Source organism: Anser brachyrhynchus (genome assembly GCF_964034855.1).
Source record: "Anser brachyrhynchus genome assembly, chromosome: 18".
Lineage (NCBI taxonomy): Eukaryota > Metazoa > Chordata > Aves > Anseriformes > Anatidae > Anser > Anser brachyrhynchus.
In genome coordinates this window covers 10,692,555-10,708,862 of record NC_137711.1, presented here as the reverse complement: position 1 = coordinate 10,708,862, position 16,308 = coordinate 10,692,555, and the positions used below count along the sequence as shown (strand labels likewise).

The following is a 16,308-nucleotide window of genomic DNA, read 5'->3' as shown; positions in this document are numbered from 1 at the left end:
AGGCTCTTGTGGCACGAGATGCGCCGTGACACACTTCCCAAACTCGCCTGCTTCTTGCCAGATGTATTACTCAATCCAGACACGCTGTGGGCGTCCAGATCCCTTCCCTGTGAGTAGTCGGGTGATGAGCATCACAGCAGGCTTCCCGCAGGGAGTGCTCAGCCACCTGCTGCAGGTGCAAACCCGCGCGAGCAGCTCCGTGTTACAGCTATCACACGTCTCTTTTACCTGCCTGCCCTCAAGGCATGCGCCCTTAGGGATGCACAGCAGCTGGAGGTTCAGAGCACATGGATTTATGGTGCTGCCATGGGGCAGGAGGGTTGAAAATGTGCTGAAACCCCTCAGCTCCCTGGGGAACGGGCTCCATCTCCAGCTGCTCCCCAACCGTCCCTTCTTTGCCTGGGGTTTATCCTAAAAAGCAAACTGGAAGCTCTGGGAGGGATCACAAGCTCCCAAAAGCTCAGTGCAGAAAAAAATCCATGAGGTCAGCCTGTTCTTCCTGCTGCTATTGCAAAATTTTTTCAGTGTAACTTGCAGATGCAGAAGTTGTTGTGAAATCTCCCTCCTGCTACAGCAGGCTGAGCTCACGGTCCCTGGCTGGGTATTTTTAAAATACCCAGAGGTAAAAGCAGGATATTTTTAGAAGTCCTACGGGTCCACCAGCTGATACACATAAGGAGTCCATTGGTGCGATATCTGTGGTGTGCTGGTGCCTGGTGTTGCTTTGCTCCTTGTGCAGGGGGTGTGCAATGAGTGCTCAGTTCGCCAAGGCTACAAGACAGTGAAAATGCCAGCTGAGCTGCTGTGCAATGCCAACAGCCAGTTTTTAAGGGAGCTAGGACCCTATGCATACAGGTTAAAGTCTTGTTCTGGGGCTGAAATGTAGCAGGGAAGTACCTGAGCTCTGCTTCTGCACGGATGCTCACTTTGGTTATAGCGGTTTTAACACACCAAGGTTGGCAAATTCCCTTGTGTGCCCAAGTCTTTAGCCTTCTTCTGCTGTACTGGCTACCAGGAAAACGAGAACGCTATCCCTTGTCTCACATGCCACTTGATGCACGTATCCAGATCACCGATTCCCTGCCAGAGCCGCCCAGCTCCAGGTGACAACGGCCGTGGGAGCAGCGCAGCCGCAGGCAGCGCCCGCCCCGCGCGGGTGTCACAATGCGCTGCGGGGCGCCCGCGGGGTGAGCGCTGGCGGGATGCTGGGCTCAGGATGTGCTCTGGTGGGACCGGGGATGGGGTGGGAGAGGTGGTGACACGGGCACAGCATCCGCCGGGGTGCCCTGTTTGCCACGAGGAAGAGGAGGGTCTGAGCGTTGGGCAGATGGGGGCAGAGAGGGTGCCACCGAGCACCCAGGGCGTTGCTTCCCTGGGCAGCTCTGGCTGCTTGTCCCCCTTTATGAGCCCAACATCTCGTTGTGGATGTGTGGCTGTGCTTGCAGCAGTTCCCTGCTGCTCCGGGGGGCATTTTGAGCAAGCTCTGCCCCTCTCGCTGTCAGAACGCCCTCACACCCTCCTGGGGGGCTCTGGGTGCTGCCCCGCTGGGTGCCTGGCGCTGTTCCCTAGCGCATCTCTGCGTGGGACATGGCTTCCCCAAAATGAGGTTGGGCCACCAGAGAAATGCCCACCAGGGGACAAGGAAACGCCTGTAGGGACAGCTGAGGCCACACACAGGGCGACAGGAATGGCTGGGGACATCGTGGTTGGCTTTAGGGTTATTTCTGGGGAAAGGAGCTCTGTACGAGCGCAGTGCCTGCCCCCCCCAGCCCTTCCACCAGCTGGCTGATTCAGCTGAAACTCCTCCAAACAGGACAGATCCCCCAGGGCGTGCCATGGGGTGGCTGGGCGAGCAGGCACAGCTGCTGCCACTGACGGCGGAGCTGCTCTGGGGCTAAAAGCACCTCCAGCAGCAGGGCTGAGCTTCCCCCTCTCCTTTTAATGGGTGCTGGAGGGGCTTTGCTCTGCAATGAGCATCTAGCTATGGGCAGAGCAGTGCTGGGCATGGCCCTGCTGCTGCTGGGCCTGTCCCAGGGCTGGAAAGAAGTCCTGAGCTTGCTTTTCTTTGGCAAAGCAAAATCATGCAGAACGGGCAACAGAGGTCCTGGTGGGGAAAACTGCAATGAGGCAATGGGGGCTGCGTGCCCAGCGTGGGGACAGCTGGGGTAGACCTAGCTCATCTGTGGCGCTCCTGCTGTTTTCTTTGAGATGCCTGCCTTCACAGCCTGCCCAGCGCTCTGTTAAACGTCAGACACGTGGAACTAGGTTCAAACCCTTTGCAGCCGGGTTCGCACCGCCCGTGGTGGCCCTCGGACCAGCCTGCTGCCTGCTGTGCACGAGGCCGTGACTGTGCTCGGCCCGGAGCAGCTGCAGCGCAGCATCTCTATAGAAACCCCGTGTTTGTTGGCAGCACCGCGGCCTCCTGCTGCTGGCCTGGGGGAAAACGCAGGAGAGGTTTTAGCCCTGTAGCCTCTTGTGGTACTTTTTTTCTTTTTCTTTTTTCTTTAATTTACCCTCACCTCATGCTTAGTGAGCAAGATGGATGCTTTTTAAAGGAAATCCTGAAGCCTTCAGAGCAGGAAAATTTTGACCTCTTGACACGGATGGAAGCATCTTCAATCAACAGCTCGGGTGCAGGTAAGTGCTCGGGGGGCTTGGGCGAAGACTTTGGTGCCCCTTATTCGTGACCTTAGCCATCCCCTGGGTCGATGTTTAAACCTGGCTGCTGTATGTCGATGAGGGTTCGGTGTTTCAGGAAAATAGCAGGGCTCATTTAAGCTGCTCGTGGTAGGTTGTGTCCCCAGGTGTGAGCTCCTTCCCCAGGTCCCTAGCAAGGGAGGGTGATTAGTGGCTAATTACAGCTATTAGTAACTGGATACTTCAGTCTTTGCTGCACACATGATCTCAAACTGGGGGGGCAAGGGAGCGCCTATTTGCAGCAGGTGATGTTCAAATGAGTGTTTTGTGTGTGGGACGGGCACAGTGAGCGTGGCTGTGTGTGTGTGTAAGGCAGCCTGGCTTCCTGCTGCGGAGCTGAGAGCACTCCTGGGGCTGCGGCTTGCACGTAAGAAGCAAATGAGAACTTCAGTGATGTTAAGTCTATCGGATATTTATTGTTTGGTGTTTTGCATTTCCCTGGATCTTGTCTAGCTCTTTGCATTATGTGTTTATATGTATCTGGTACCTGGCTACCTGCTCCCAGGGTTTTTTTCCTGGGGAAATAGATGAGCCCGAGCACAGCTTCTGGGGCTGGCTGCAGGGAGGGGGGGAGATGTGCACGGAGGGGGCTGCCTGATGCTGGGCCATCCTTGCTGTGCCAGAGCTTCTTGCTGTGATCTTGGCTAGATCAGTGACTCTCTAGCTCTTCCCCTGTTTTTTGCCATGTTTCTGGGTAGTAAAACCCTTGCATGTGTGTGAGCTCCCACAGCATGAGCTGCCCTGGCACTCTGAGCACAAAGCAGCACCACCCCCTGGGCTCTCCTGCTTGTTTTCCACCCAAACCTCTGCAGCACAGGGACAATTCCAGCTGGAAAGGCTGATACATTGGATTAAGAGGCTATTTTTCATGTCTGTAAGCTAATAGATATGTAGTCGATCAATATAACTGTGTTCTATACATATGGTTGTATTAATGCACAAATGGCCAGGGTATTTTTTGTATGGATATTAAAAAAAAAAGTTCCATGCATCTTTTCTCTTAGTATAGCATTGAATAGCTGGATAATGGTGCTTAGATGGCCAGTGGCTGTCCTCTTAGCATAGGGCTTGAAGCTGCCTTGATACCTGTGTCTTGGTCTTTGAGCAGGTGGTGACTTGTGTGGGATGCAGGTGATGTGTGCCTGGGGGTGTAATGAGCTGAGATCCCCCAGCTGGTGGTGCTGGTCACCTCCGGGGTGCTGCTGTGCCCCTTGCCAGCCCTCCAGGCCACCGGGGAGGCTGCAGCACAAAGTGCAGGGATGTTGGGGCTGCCACTGGCTCATTGCATGGTCCCTGCCCTTTGGGTCCTGGGTAGTGAGGCACACGTCACCCTGAAAGGTGACCTCAAAATCAGTGCACGTGTGGGACTCAGCCCTGTGCTGGACTCTGCTTGCCCTGAGAGGAGGGTTATGCTGTCCTGGCACCGAACGTCCCCCTCCTGGCATCCTGAGGGGGGACACCAGCTCCCTGTGCCCCCCGGTTCCTCCAGCCCTGCCCATGCCCCAGGCTGCGGGTGGCTCTGCTAGCACCAGGTGTGGGGGCTGCAGGTTGCTGCCTCCCTGCTATGGAGAAAGGATGCTCATTGGAGAGAGAACAGCCCTGCCGGGGTGTACTGGGGGAGGTGGAACTGTTTTCCAGCCCTGTGTTATGGGCAGGAATCACAGCTGCTCTGTTTCTAGCCTTTGTTTTATAGCCTAGCTCTTTCTCAAGGGATGAGGTGTGTTTTTTTTGAAAGCTCCTGCTCTGCGCTCTGCTCCTCCAAGTTCTGCTGGGATTGCTGATCAGCAGTGTCTGAGGAGAAAAAAGCCTCGTGCTGCGTGGAGTCGGGCAGGCAGATGCACACGCTTTGCTCCTGGAGCCTTGCCCGGGGGACATGGGAAGCAGATGTTGGAGTGCTGACCTGCTGGATAGGCGACGGCTCCTGGCTGCCTCCTCGGTCTGCCTGGGATGGGGCTGGACTTAACTCTGCAGGGGCTTGGGGGCCGTTTGTTTAAAGGTCAGGTAGCTGCAAAGCAGACCTAAAAGCCCTCTTAAATAGGAACTGAAGTACAACTGAGAAACTGAGGTGCTCTGATTTTTCTCTTCCCTTGTCTTGAGGTAGCCTGGGGGCTGCCCTAAGTTGTTGGGCTCTCTTCTGGGGTCAGTCCTGCTGCTCCAGACCCATCCCCACTCAGTCTTTGACCACTGCCCATTTGGGCTGGATGGGGCCTTGCTATTGGGAAAAATGCTCCTCAGCTGCCTTGGCAGAGCCTGTGTGTGTTGGCTTACCTGCTCAGACCTTTCAAAGAGCATGACGGCATCTGCTGAAGCACAGATCAATGCTCTCATCACTGAGGAGATTCACCTGGACTGCCACAACTGCCATGTGTTTTTTCTCCACTTCTGGAGGTAGGAGCAGTGATGAGGCAGTGCTGGGGCTCCTGCTGTTCTTCTGGGGCTCACTGAACTGTGTGGAAATGGACTGAAATCTTCCCGTTCTCCAGGTGGGGCAGGTGAGGATATCTCTGCCTTGGGACGGGTAAGGAGTGCTTCTGCCAAGGGCTTGAGCTGCCCTGGAGGAACGTGTATCGATGGAGCCATCAGTGCTGGGTAGCTGCTGCAGCGAGTGGCCAGTCTCTTGTCCCCCCAGTTCACTGTTGTCACCTGTGCCAGGTCTGGACTGTAGGAAACTGAGACTGGACGAGTCTGTCCTGTCCCACACGTTCCTTTTGCTGGAGCTGGGAAGTCTCGGTACTTCTCTGGGCTTGGGGCAGGACACTGACTATGTGAATTTAGGGGCTTGCCGTTGGTCCTCCTTGATTTACCCTACAGAGCAGGTAAAGCTGGGGGTTGGGTCAGGTCTTCATCTCCATTTGAGCTTCAGACCCAAAGAAAGGCCCAAATGGGTGAGATCCTCGGCTGGGCTCCACAAAGCTTCTGGACTTTGGTGATGGAGATGCAGGAGGTGTCTGACTCCTTCCTCTGCGTTGTGCTCCAACGCATTGCCGTGGCTTGTGCCAGGTAACACTTGCTCACTGGTCCATAAGTGAGCAGTAAGGGCAATATCTTGCTCGGGATGATGAAAGTGGGTCCTACATGAACTCTAAATAGGGCCAGGCAGCAGGCTGGGCTGCTGCATAGAGCCTGGATGCGCTGGCAGTGTTTTGGTGCTTTATGTGCCTGAGCAGTGTTAAATCCCCTTGCTGACCCTGGGGCCAGGTCACAACAGGAGGGAGGAGCTGGTGCAACCCAGTGAAGGAAACTTTCCCTGCCCAGCATGTGAGCTCCAGCAATCCCAGGAGCGTTTGCAGCCCGGGGCAGCGAGGGTCCTGGTGCTGGCCGAGCACACTGCTGCCTGTGTCTGCCTCCGGGTGGGAAATTCCTCCCAGCGCGGATGTGGCGAGGGAACGGCTTGCTGCAGAACAGGGAGGTGCCTGTGCGAGCCCATCCGAGTTCCTTTGCTCCTTTAAAAAAAAAAAAAGATTCATTTTATTCTGCCTTGCCCATAGGCTCTGTTTACTGCTGTATTTACAAAGTTGGTTGGAAGTGCATGGCTGAAGAGAGTATACAAAAAAACAGCTCTAGAGGAAGCGTGAGCAGTCTGCTTGAGAAGGAAAACCTTTCAGTGCTAGGGTGACTTCCCTTCTTGGAGTGAGGGGCTGTTGTGAAATACGCGCTGGAGAGGATGTTTCGAAGGACTTGAGCGCTTCCTGCTCCAAGCCGTATGTACAGCTGGAGTAGCTTCAGCCCTGGCTGGTGTTCAGGACAGATTAGGAAAACTAATTGGAGCCAAATGCCCTGATTTGGCCCCCCAGAATGTAGAGCATTTCAAGTGGTGGATTTGGGGAGCAAATGTCTGCTGTGCAGGGCTGAGTGCTGCAGGTGGGGACGAGACGTGGCTGAGGACACAGCAGGGACTCGGCTCTGGGAGCTCAGCACCTCCGAGGGGGCTTCGTCTGCACGGAGGAAACACCGCCCAAGGATGCGTCAGGGCTGGGAACACAAAACTCCCTGGCTGACTTTGGAAATAGCTTTCTGTACTTTCATTTGGGATCAACCTGCTTTATACAGTGGTTCATTGTTCTGAGTTCATTCTTTTTCCTCTATCTGAAACAACTTTCCTACCAGCTCAGGAAAAGTCAGCATTTTGGGTACTTGCTGCAGCCACTCATTGGTTTTGTTTTGGTTTCACCTTCTTAATTTGCACCTCTTGGGAAGATGGTCTTGCTTCCATTTTCTCTAGAATGGAGATAACAGCCAAAATGCTCCCCGGCAAGCAGAGGATGCAGTAAGGGTTCAGGGAACTGAGCCCTCCTCTGGGAATCACTATGCAGCAAATAAAAAAAAAAACAAAAAACTTGATCATGGCTTAGGAAAAGAAAGTTGCAAGTGATTAATTCAGTGATGAGTGCTCATATTTATGAAGAAACTCATGTTGCTGATGCCCAGGCTTCTGCAGTGTTGCTTTTCCTTGAAAACTATATCAAATGCTTCCTTGCAGGAAACTCACAAGCAAATATCTTGGGGGTGCTTGCAGAAAAGCAGGGTATGATTTTAACTGTGGATGACTGATGTGGGGGCTTCAGTGTGAGAGCGTGTGTGTCCTGCAGGGACCGGGCTGTCCCCTCGGAGGGGCTGCCTGGCGGCCCCGTCACCGAGTGCTGCTGCTGGAGCAGGCTGGCTGCTGGAAGAGATCACTTCCCTGGCGGCTGCTCCAGAAATCACCACAAAGCTCTCTTCAGATAGTTTCGGATGTGCTCCTTACATTTATCCTGTGCTGCTGGCCGGCTCTAGCTCCACGTCCTCCAAGTCTGTGTGTACATCTGGAGGGGTGCGAGCATGCTTAGCTTGCTTCCTGACCTCCCTCTCACCCAGACTCATCTCTCGTGAGCTTCACGTGCTTATTCTTACCCTTTTCCCTTATCTGTGCATTTTCACAGCTTTCAGAAAGTTACTGCCATCTAAAGGGTGTGAACAGGCTGTCCTGCAGCTGTAGGACCGTGGGGTGGTGTGCGTGTTACCCTAATCACTGTCTGGTGGTCTTGGCACATGGGAGCCTGTGAAGGTCTCTCTGGGATCAGCTATGTTCTTTGTATTGCTCCGAGCAAAAACTGGCTGCCTTCCAATTTATGGCTAAAAAGCAGAGCCGAGTGACACTGAAGTAGTAAGCAACTGCCTAAGTGTGACCGCACAGCACTAAAACGGCTGGGGGCTTGGTCCTGGGCTTTGCAGGAGAACATCAGCACATGTATGTGTTAGTTCATGGGGATCGGAGCTGTGAAGGATGGGGGCTTGGTCCCAGGGCTGGCCCCAAGCTGGGTCCTAAAGCTGGAGCTGGTCTCTGCAGGAGAGCAGGGCACCCGTGAACAAGAGGATGATCTTCCCCAAATAAAGACTTTCAGGTTCTCATAGCTTTGTGTGCATAGCTAGCCCGCCAAAGGTGAGACTTTGTGTCCTTAGAAAGCATTTGGCTTGCTTGTTGTTATTACATTCATGGCTTGTTCGCAGCGTTCAGCGAGGGCGCTTTCCCTTTGGATGAGCTGTGGTCTAATAATGGAGATGACTTCCCGTGTTGAGTGAAACTGGCTGTCAGAAACTTGTCTGAGATGGCAGACATGGAAAGGGTCGTTGCTTTGTCAAAACTGACTTCCCTGCTACGGACTGCAGAGGAAGGGCTTGCTTACAGGAGGGCTGTAAAGCACACCAGGCAGTTCTCCTGGGGGCTCCAGCTGCTGTGCTCCTGGGCTGTTCCTGATGGATAAATGTGCCTGTACTTTGACCTTTAAAAATAACTTTTTTTTCCCTGGTGTGCAGCAGCCATCAGTGTTTCTCAGGCCACGGGCTTGCTAAAATCAGGAAAAGGAGGTCGCCAGGAGGCTGCTTTCGCTGACCTCCTCTGCATGAGTTGTTCCGGGAGGCTCCCGCAGTGACCACCTGTGGGATTTTTCTTTCCTGGCCTTGTGAAACTCTCACCCTCTTGTGCAGGCTGCTGCCCTGACAGCAGCGTTGCAGAATCTGGGGGCAGCAAGAACAGACAGGAACCTGCTGCAGCTGAACCACGCCAGAGCCTTTGAGCAGAGAAACGTGACAACCCGTGTGGGTGAACTCAGCAGCCCATGTGCCCAAACACACGGGCCCCTTCCTGAGCTATATTTGGTGGCACGTCCGTGCACGGCTTCCTTTTATGCCCTGGCCTTTGTTCGGCTCCTGTTTGTTGTTCAGGAGCTCTGTCCTGGGTCGTCCCGGGTTTCCTTCGGGCGGGCCGGGGACGTTCCCTTCCCCTGGAAGACGAATTGCACGAGCTCGGGGTTTCTGTTCCCGAGGCTGATTTGCCTGGATGCTGAACATTTCTGCCTCGCATTTTTGGCGTGGCGGCCGAGTGTTGCAGCCTTGCAGCATCTTCCTGCTAAGAACAGATGCTATTTCGGCCCTGGGCTCATGTTGCATGCCACATCCAGAGCCGCTTGGGGCCAGGGGCTTGCACGTGCACACCTTGCCACCATGGAGCGGCACCCCCGGGGCACACTGGGCATGTCTCTGCTGCCTGCTGGCTCCTGTGGCATCCACGTTTCGGGGAGCTGGAGGGCATGAGGAGCTCGTCCGTCCACCCCTGCTCTGCTTCCAAGGGCCAGGTCGCTCGCTAAGGGCTGGGGTTTGCAATCCTGCGCCTGGCAAAGCTGTGAGCGGGACTTGGACATCATGGAGTGAGGGTTTTGTGTGTGAACAATAAGTCTGGCCTGCGGCCATGGAGATACTTGGTCAATAAATGTTCTGTGGGTCTCCAGCTGCAGCCAAATGCTGCTGGTGGGAGGTGGGATGGGGCCAGGAGTGCAGGCACATTGGGATGCACCCCATGGCTGGAGCACTGCGCTCAAGCTCCAGTGTCACCCCAGGGCTGTCAGGGAGGTGTTTTCCTCTGCTAGAGGGAATTTCATGATGAAAAGAAATCAAAACAGTGCAGGTTTTCTGTTTTAAGGTTTGCTGTTTTGAGAGATTGTTTTGACCAAAAGGCAAAGTCTTCTGTTCTCTTGGCTGATCAGGGTTTTGATGCAAAGTGGACATTTTCCAGTAGGCGTTGACTTTTTGACAAAATGAGAGAACTCCAAGAAACAGATTTATTCCAGCAAAATAGTTTCTAGCTGAAGCCTTTTTCCTCCCAACTCATCTCCAGCCAGCTCAATTCATTATTGCTGTTGAGATTGGATGTTGCCTGATCCGAGTGCTTTTGTACAAATACCTTTTTTCCATGCATAATGATTAAAAGGTGGGCTCTTAGTGAAAGCAGAAGAAACATTAAACAGGAAAGTCTCCATCCTCGGGATCGTTCAAAACCTGGCCAGACAGCCCTGAGCAGGCTGCAGCTGAGCCTGCTTCAAGGAGGCAGGTGGGACTAGAGGATCTCCAGAGGTGCCTCCAGCCTCGGCAGGGCTGCGAACAAGGCAACGTGCTTTAAGACTTGGGGCCTCCCTTGTGGCAGGGAAATATCAGAAGCCGCAGAGGCTTGACCTCTTGCTCAGTGAAATTCCTTCTGGCTGCTGCTGGGGCTGGGGACCTGCAAGCACAGCTCCTTCCTTGTGCTTCCAGGACAGGCTGGGAGAAGGGGACCCTCTTGCAGCAGGACCAGGTGTGCTGCGGAGGTCGGGGTCTGTGAGCTCAGTGCGGTCCTTGCCCCAGAGAGCTTCCAGGATGGGCAGGGAAGACGACAGGGCTGGAAGCTTTGCCTCCTGCTTCTAGACACAGGAGTGGGGGTGTGGAGAAGCTGACTCAGTCTTCCAGGAAATCCACTGAAGAGTAGCTCCATCCCTTGGTCCTCATCTGCTGGAGGCTCCCCAGCTACACGGGATCCCTCTTTTTGCGACCAGTTTGTATGCTGGTGCCTGTTTTTGCAGCTGTCTGCATGCTGCAGCTCAGCACGCTGCCTGGGTGTCCCTGTCCCTGCTGCAGGACCACCAAGCGTCCAGCACCTCGGTCTCCAGCACCACATCCTGACCCTCTGATAACAGCACCCAGCGCCACGGGGCTGTAGCTGACCACAGCAGGGGTGGAAGTGCTCCGTAAGGGAGAGGCGGCCTCTCCCAAAGCCCCTCCGGGAGCAAGAGGGTGTCCCCCATCTCTCGTCCAGCTGGCAGTCGGATCAGGCTGCTGGGTGGGAAAGGAGGTGTTTTCTGCAGTAACTTCTGATCTGGTCTTCTCTGTTCAGCCTGGAAGCTGAGAAACCCTTCTCAGCCAGAAAGTGGGATGTCCGTCAAAATGGTCATTGGAGAGGGCTTCTCCAGCAGCCACGTGGAAGCTGTTGGTGGGGATTTGCCAGGACAGTCCTTGAGCTGCTGCTGAACTGTTCCAGCTCTGCTTGAGCACCGGGATAACAGCAGCATGGGGAGCTCCGTGGGGATGGTCGAAGCTGAACCTGGAGTCTGGGTGTGAGCCACCCTGGCAGTCTTGCACCATCCTTTCTATGCTTGCTTGCTGTATGTGCGCTGTCTTTTCCTCTTCTTTTTGGCTGAGTCACCTTATAGGATGTGTCAGTAAAGGGAAAATATGTGGCTTTCCTGAGTAATCCACTTCTTTTGTGAAATTCTGTTGGGATTGCAGATAACAAAAGAGGCAGGAAGGAGAAGAGCTGGAGCCCAAAGCATCCTTCCCGTTCCTGTGGGATGCAGGAGCCATCAGACGCAAGCCCAGCAATGCACCAGTTAACATTCAGGCTGTCTCGCCTGACAAAAAGGCAGCACTAAATAGCTGGGTGGGCCCCTTGGCATCCACAGCTCCCGCTGCGTGCTTCACGTCTGAAAGATGTGCGATTCCATCCAGGAATCTTTCAGAGGAGAGGTGCTCTGAATTTAAGTGGCCAGACAGAGCTAGCTGTGGTCGTGGCATGGGATCCCTGCGAGAGCCTCAGCAGGAGCCTGCATCTCGGGGTCGCCTTGCTGCAGGGGCTAACGGCGCAGTAATTAGGGTAAAACAAATATTAGTTTGAAGCTGTGCCTGTAACTCAAATCTCGTCACTATTCTTGATGCGAGGCTTGATTGCAAAACCTTCTGTTTAATTTGCGTTGTATGAGCCCGATGGCAGCTGCTTTAGCAGGCTGAGCGTGAGCCAGGCCGTCCGCTGGCGGGGAGCTGCAGCGCTGCTCTGTGCCGGGCTGGTCTCCTCGCGGTGCTGTCCGCATTGTTCTGGCGTTTGCTGGGGTGGTGTCTGAGCGCAACCGAATAGGAAGCTGGCCTTGGAGGCTGCGAGGAGGGAGAATACTCTTTTCCTTCCTGCGGAGCTCTGTGTAAGCTTTTGTTAGGGCCGTTTCTAAGTGTGGCCAGATCCATGTCTGGGTTTAGGTTTCTGTTGTGCTTCAGCATCTCCTCCCTGTACCTGTTAGATGTCAGAGAAAATGCCCAGGGGCATGCCCTGCCTTCACCGCAGCCAAAATGCCGCGGGGCTGTCGCACAGGACAAGAGGAAGGATGCTCCATGGGGGCAGCTCCTGGTGAAGGAGGGAGGAAGAGCCCTGGAGGAGCAGAGCATCCCTGCTGCTCCCCTCCACAGCGGCAATTTCCTCGCTCCTGCTTGCTGCCTGAGAAACAGGGACTCCTCTCATCTCTAGCTGCGGGCAAGGCTTTCCGTGTGCATGCACAACAGCCTCCTGTTGGCCTTGCAGAGCCACATTTTACAGGTCTGATGCTGCAGCTGGCTGGGCAGGGGTGGGAGCTGCTACTCCTGGCGAGGGCGGACTCCAGGGGGCCTCCCCCAGTCACCAGCCCAGCTCTGAGCTCAGTCTCCAGACCCAGAGCATTAGCCTGGAGGTTGCCCCATTCCCTGGCACCTCCAGGACTTCAGCTCTGCTATGAGAAGTAATCGCAGCGTGGCTTTTCTGGAGGCAGCGTGTGGCTTGGTGTGGTGAGGGTCTGGTACCCAACGCCGAGCACCCTGGCCATAGTGCCTGGGGCTCCCTGGCTGGTGCTGCTCTCTGCTTGGGCTCGGGTTCTTGGCTCGCTTTGTGTCACATTTTGCCTGGGGCTTCGTTCTCATGCGGAGAGGGCAAGCGTTAGGTTGTGAGGGGCAAGTCCTCACTGGGAAAATCCTCCTCCCCTCCTGCTGGAGTCCTTAACCTGAGCGCAGCGCCTCTGCAGAGCTCTTCTGCTGTGGGAAGGACATGAACTTTTGACTCTTTCTGACTAATGTTGGAAGCTGCTATCCCTCCCTGCATGCCTGCACTGCCAGCCTGTTTCTCTCCCCTCATTCCTGTGATTTCATCTGACCCCAAATCCAGTCCTTGCCGCATGCGGGGTAACCGCGGTGTGTGTTAACCACCAGCTCGGGGTGGTTCAATGCTTGTGCAAAGACTGGAGGTGCTGGGAGCTGTGGCAAGATCCCTGGGGGGGAACGCAGGTCACTGTGTTGCAGCATCCCTGAAGCAAATTAATGTGTGCTTGCAGAAGAGGAGCCCTGTGACAGCAGGAAGCTCAGTGCTTTCTGTCCAAATATTGATCAGATTATGTGGGGAAGGCTTGCAGCCTGCAAGGAGCCTGCATTGCTAGCTCAGAGCCTGCTGGAGCCTTGTGCTGGGGGCAGGCACCCTGTTCTGGGCAGGACCCCCAGCTGTCTGTGCTTTGCTCTGGGTACGAGGCTCGGAGCATCTCCACCGAGGTGTGTGTGAGCCCTGCAGGAGGGGCTGGGTGCGCCTGCTGAAGAACTGTGGGTGGAAAACATTGCTTTGAGCTTGTCAGCTAGCAGTGAAAAATGGCCATCCTTCCAAGGAAGCACTGGCTAACGCCTTAGGAAAGTGATTACTGGGAAAAATGTGGTCATTACTTGTACTTCGGTAGGCTTTACTTAGCTCTGGTACCCCACTGTGCTGGACACCCGAAACAGCAACGCCAAGAGGGTGATGCTGGGACAAGGACGCGTGTAAGGACTTCCACCAGCTTGTCGCTGCCGAAGCAGAAAGTGAAATTTGGTGCTGGGGAGCTGGGAAAGCCCGACTCTCCCTGGAAAGGTTCCCAAAGCAGGGATGTCAGCAATAAGGCAGTCACAGGGACGGTGCTGTTGGTGGCTTTACTCCACAGTGTGCGCCCTGACACCACGTGTCCTGGTGCTCCCCCTGCCCTGGCACCTCTGGGGACAGCCCGAGCACTTGGGAAGGTGCCGTGGCCTTCCCGTGGGGTTAGTCCAGAGACAGCATGAGAAAGCACAGCCCCAAGTGACTCAAAAGCCCCAAACACCAGTATTTGTGGTGGCACTTCCAGCAGACCTGCCACAGGAGCGTCCCATGGTGGAAGAAAGCAGTGCAGGAAAACTCCGAAAGCTCTGACTGTGAAGACTGCAACGTGCACGTTGATCTGTAAATGGGAATAACATCTCTCTGGCTTCCCTGGTAGTGTTTGTATGGGTGGAACGACATGCCTGATTAAGCTTTTTTCAAGATCTGACTCACAACGAGGCTTGCTGCATTGCTCTGTCACTGTGAGCTGTGGGAGGTTTGCAAGAGTCATTAAGTGGAAGCCGTGCTGTAACAACACCCCACGCCAGCTCACTTCCAGGCAAGATCAGAGTCAGCGTAGCTCAAACGATGTGGTCTTTACAAATGTATTTCTTTACAAACACACGAAGTGTTGCGGCTCTTATTCCAATCTATAGCAGCCTGGAGGGCTTCTAAGGCAGCTGTCCGAGCCATGACGCAAGGTGTACAGCTCTGCTGCACAGGGTTTATTTTATTACCACGGTGTTTACAGACATCAGAATTGCAGAGGGTGGTTTTAGGGACTGCAGAGTGCAGGGGGGTGGCACTGGGGTGTGCATTGCACCCGGGGGGTTACGTGGAAGCAGTGATAGCAAACCCCTAGCCAGCTGGGGCTGGGGTCGGTGGGGTGCGGGATGAGGTGGCAAGGCAGGGAACTGGGGGAGCATCCCGTGAGGCAGCCCACTGAGGGGCTGGGGCTGTGAGCTGCCACCAGGAGCTCCTCCTGGGCAAGGCCCATCTCTGTGGTCCTGCCAGAAGTGGCACAAACCTGTCTACAGCCTGGGCTGGGGAGGAAAATGCAGGAGCCTCTTCTGCTGTGGAGGTTGTGAAGACATTTGTGGCCACCAGTGCTTTGGGAGCTGTGGAGCAGCATGTGCTGCTCTCTGCTCTGCAGTAGGTAGAGATGCCATGGAGTTAATCGGTTAATTAATTAATTGGGGGTTAATTGCTGCCCTGGGCAGCTCCTTGCAAGGTGTGTTAGGAGGCTGAGGATGTGGGGATGTGATGCTGGCTGCATCCCTGTCCTGCCATGCAAGAAAGTGTTGGTAATGCTGCTGATTTTTCCAAAACCAAGTCTCTTTCAGTCAAAGATTTTTTCTGGATGAAAAGTATTGTCTTGCTTTCTTTGGTCTCTGATGTCCAGCATGCAACAGCCACGCTCCCAGACAGGCATTGTGCATGCTCAGGGCTCTGCAGAGCTTGCTCTTCCACCCCCTTGCATTGCAGGGACTTCTAGGCAGGTTGTGCACGGACCAATGCTCTCTGGAAGCTGCTGCATGGTAGCCTGGTGTTACAGCATGCCAGAGATTAACCCGTATTCCTTGCATTCACTCCTCACAGCCCTGTGCTTTGTAGGGCCTGTATGAGGAAGAAGGTAGTGTAAGGTACTGGGGGGTACTGGGATTTGGATAGGGGTAGATGGCACTGCTCTGAGTGCTTTGGGGAGCTAGTTGCCTTCCATCATGTGCAGTTTATCCTAAAAATGGCATCAAAGGAAGATAAAGCAGGAAAAGGAAGATATTTACAGATTGCTTGGGGCCACATGGGGTTAACTGCTGCCCGAGCTCATAGACCAGTGTTGTGGAAGTTGAGCAATCTGGGATTTATTACGGAAACTCAAACCGGGAGTTAGGAAGGAGAGCTCTAGCCAGTCAGAGCGCTTTCTCAGAGGACTGAAGCCCATTTTCTCCAAGCTAAGCACTAATTCGAAGTGGCAATGCCAGAACTTCTTGCAGGGGCCTCTGGGACACGAAGGATGAGCAGGCTGGTCTGTTTGAGCTGTGCCACCGACTCTGCACGCCACTTGTACTGCTCTGCCGTGTGCTCCTTGCCCACTGGGCTCGCAATGCACCCGTTGTTCCCCAGGCAATGCTTCCTCCCCTGCACCGACTGGAAACGGCGGCGCTGGTTTCTCACCATTGCCTTCCCTGTGGCCATAGAGGTGAAATCCTCCCTGAGGATGTGCAGTGCCACAGAGGCATAAAATCTGTGGAGGCAATGGTTTATGGCCAGGTGCTGGGGACCAGGAAGGGCTCCTCAACTGAAAGCCGAATTGCTTGGAGGAAGAGGAGGCTTTGCTCTCCATCTGGGCTTGTTTTTTTGGAGGCAATCAGGGTTTAGAGGTGAATTGGTATCCATGCGAAAGAGATGGTGCCTGGCTGTGCCCAGCGTGACCAGGCTGGCTCCCTCTGCTCAACATCATGGCTGCAGATGCACTCAATGTTTTTGGTTTCCTCCCCCAGAATCTCACAGTTAACTGGGGAAATATTATCCTGCCAACTCCTCTGCTGATCCTGCCGGTGCCGCCATCCACGTGCAGTCCCCGCTCGGTCCCGGCTCCCTGCCAGCCCCGTTGCTGGCTCGGTGGGGTTGTTCACCCGCTGCTGGCACGGGGGCACGCT

General features: G+C 54.7%; 1 protein-coding gene across 6 annotated transcripts in view; it reads left to right on the top strand.

The window, feature by feature from the left end:
* The first annotated feature begins 1,215 nt into the window (after window positions 1–1,215).
* The window catches only part of TEKT3 (tektin 3), a 73,271-nt gene continuing 58,178 nt past the window's right edge, over window positions 1,216–16,308 (top strand). For 2 of the 6 annotated variants that reach the window (XM_080561322.1, XM_080561321.1), the window contains exon 1: window positions 1,217–2,637. The gene's annotated coding sequence lies outside the window, so the exon portion shown is untranslated. The other 4 variants (XM_080561327.1, XM_080561325.1, XM_080561324.1 and 1 more) reach the window with 4 other exon arrangements.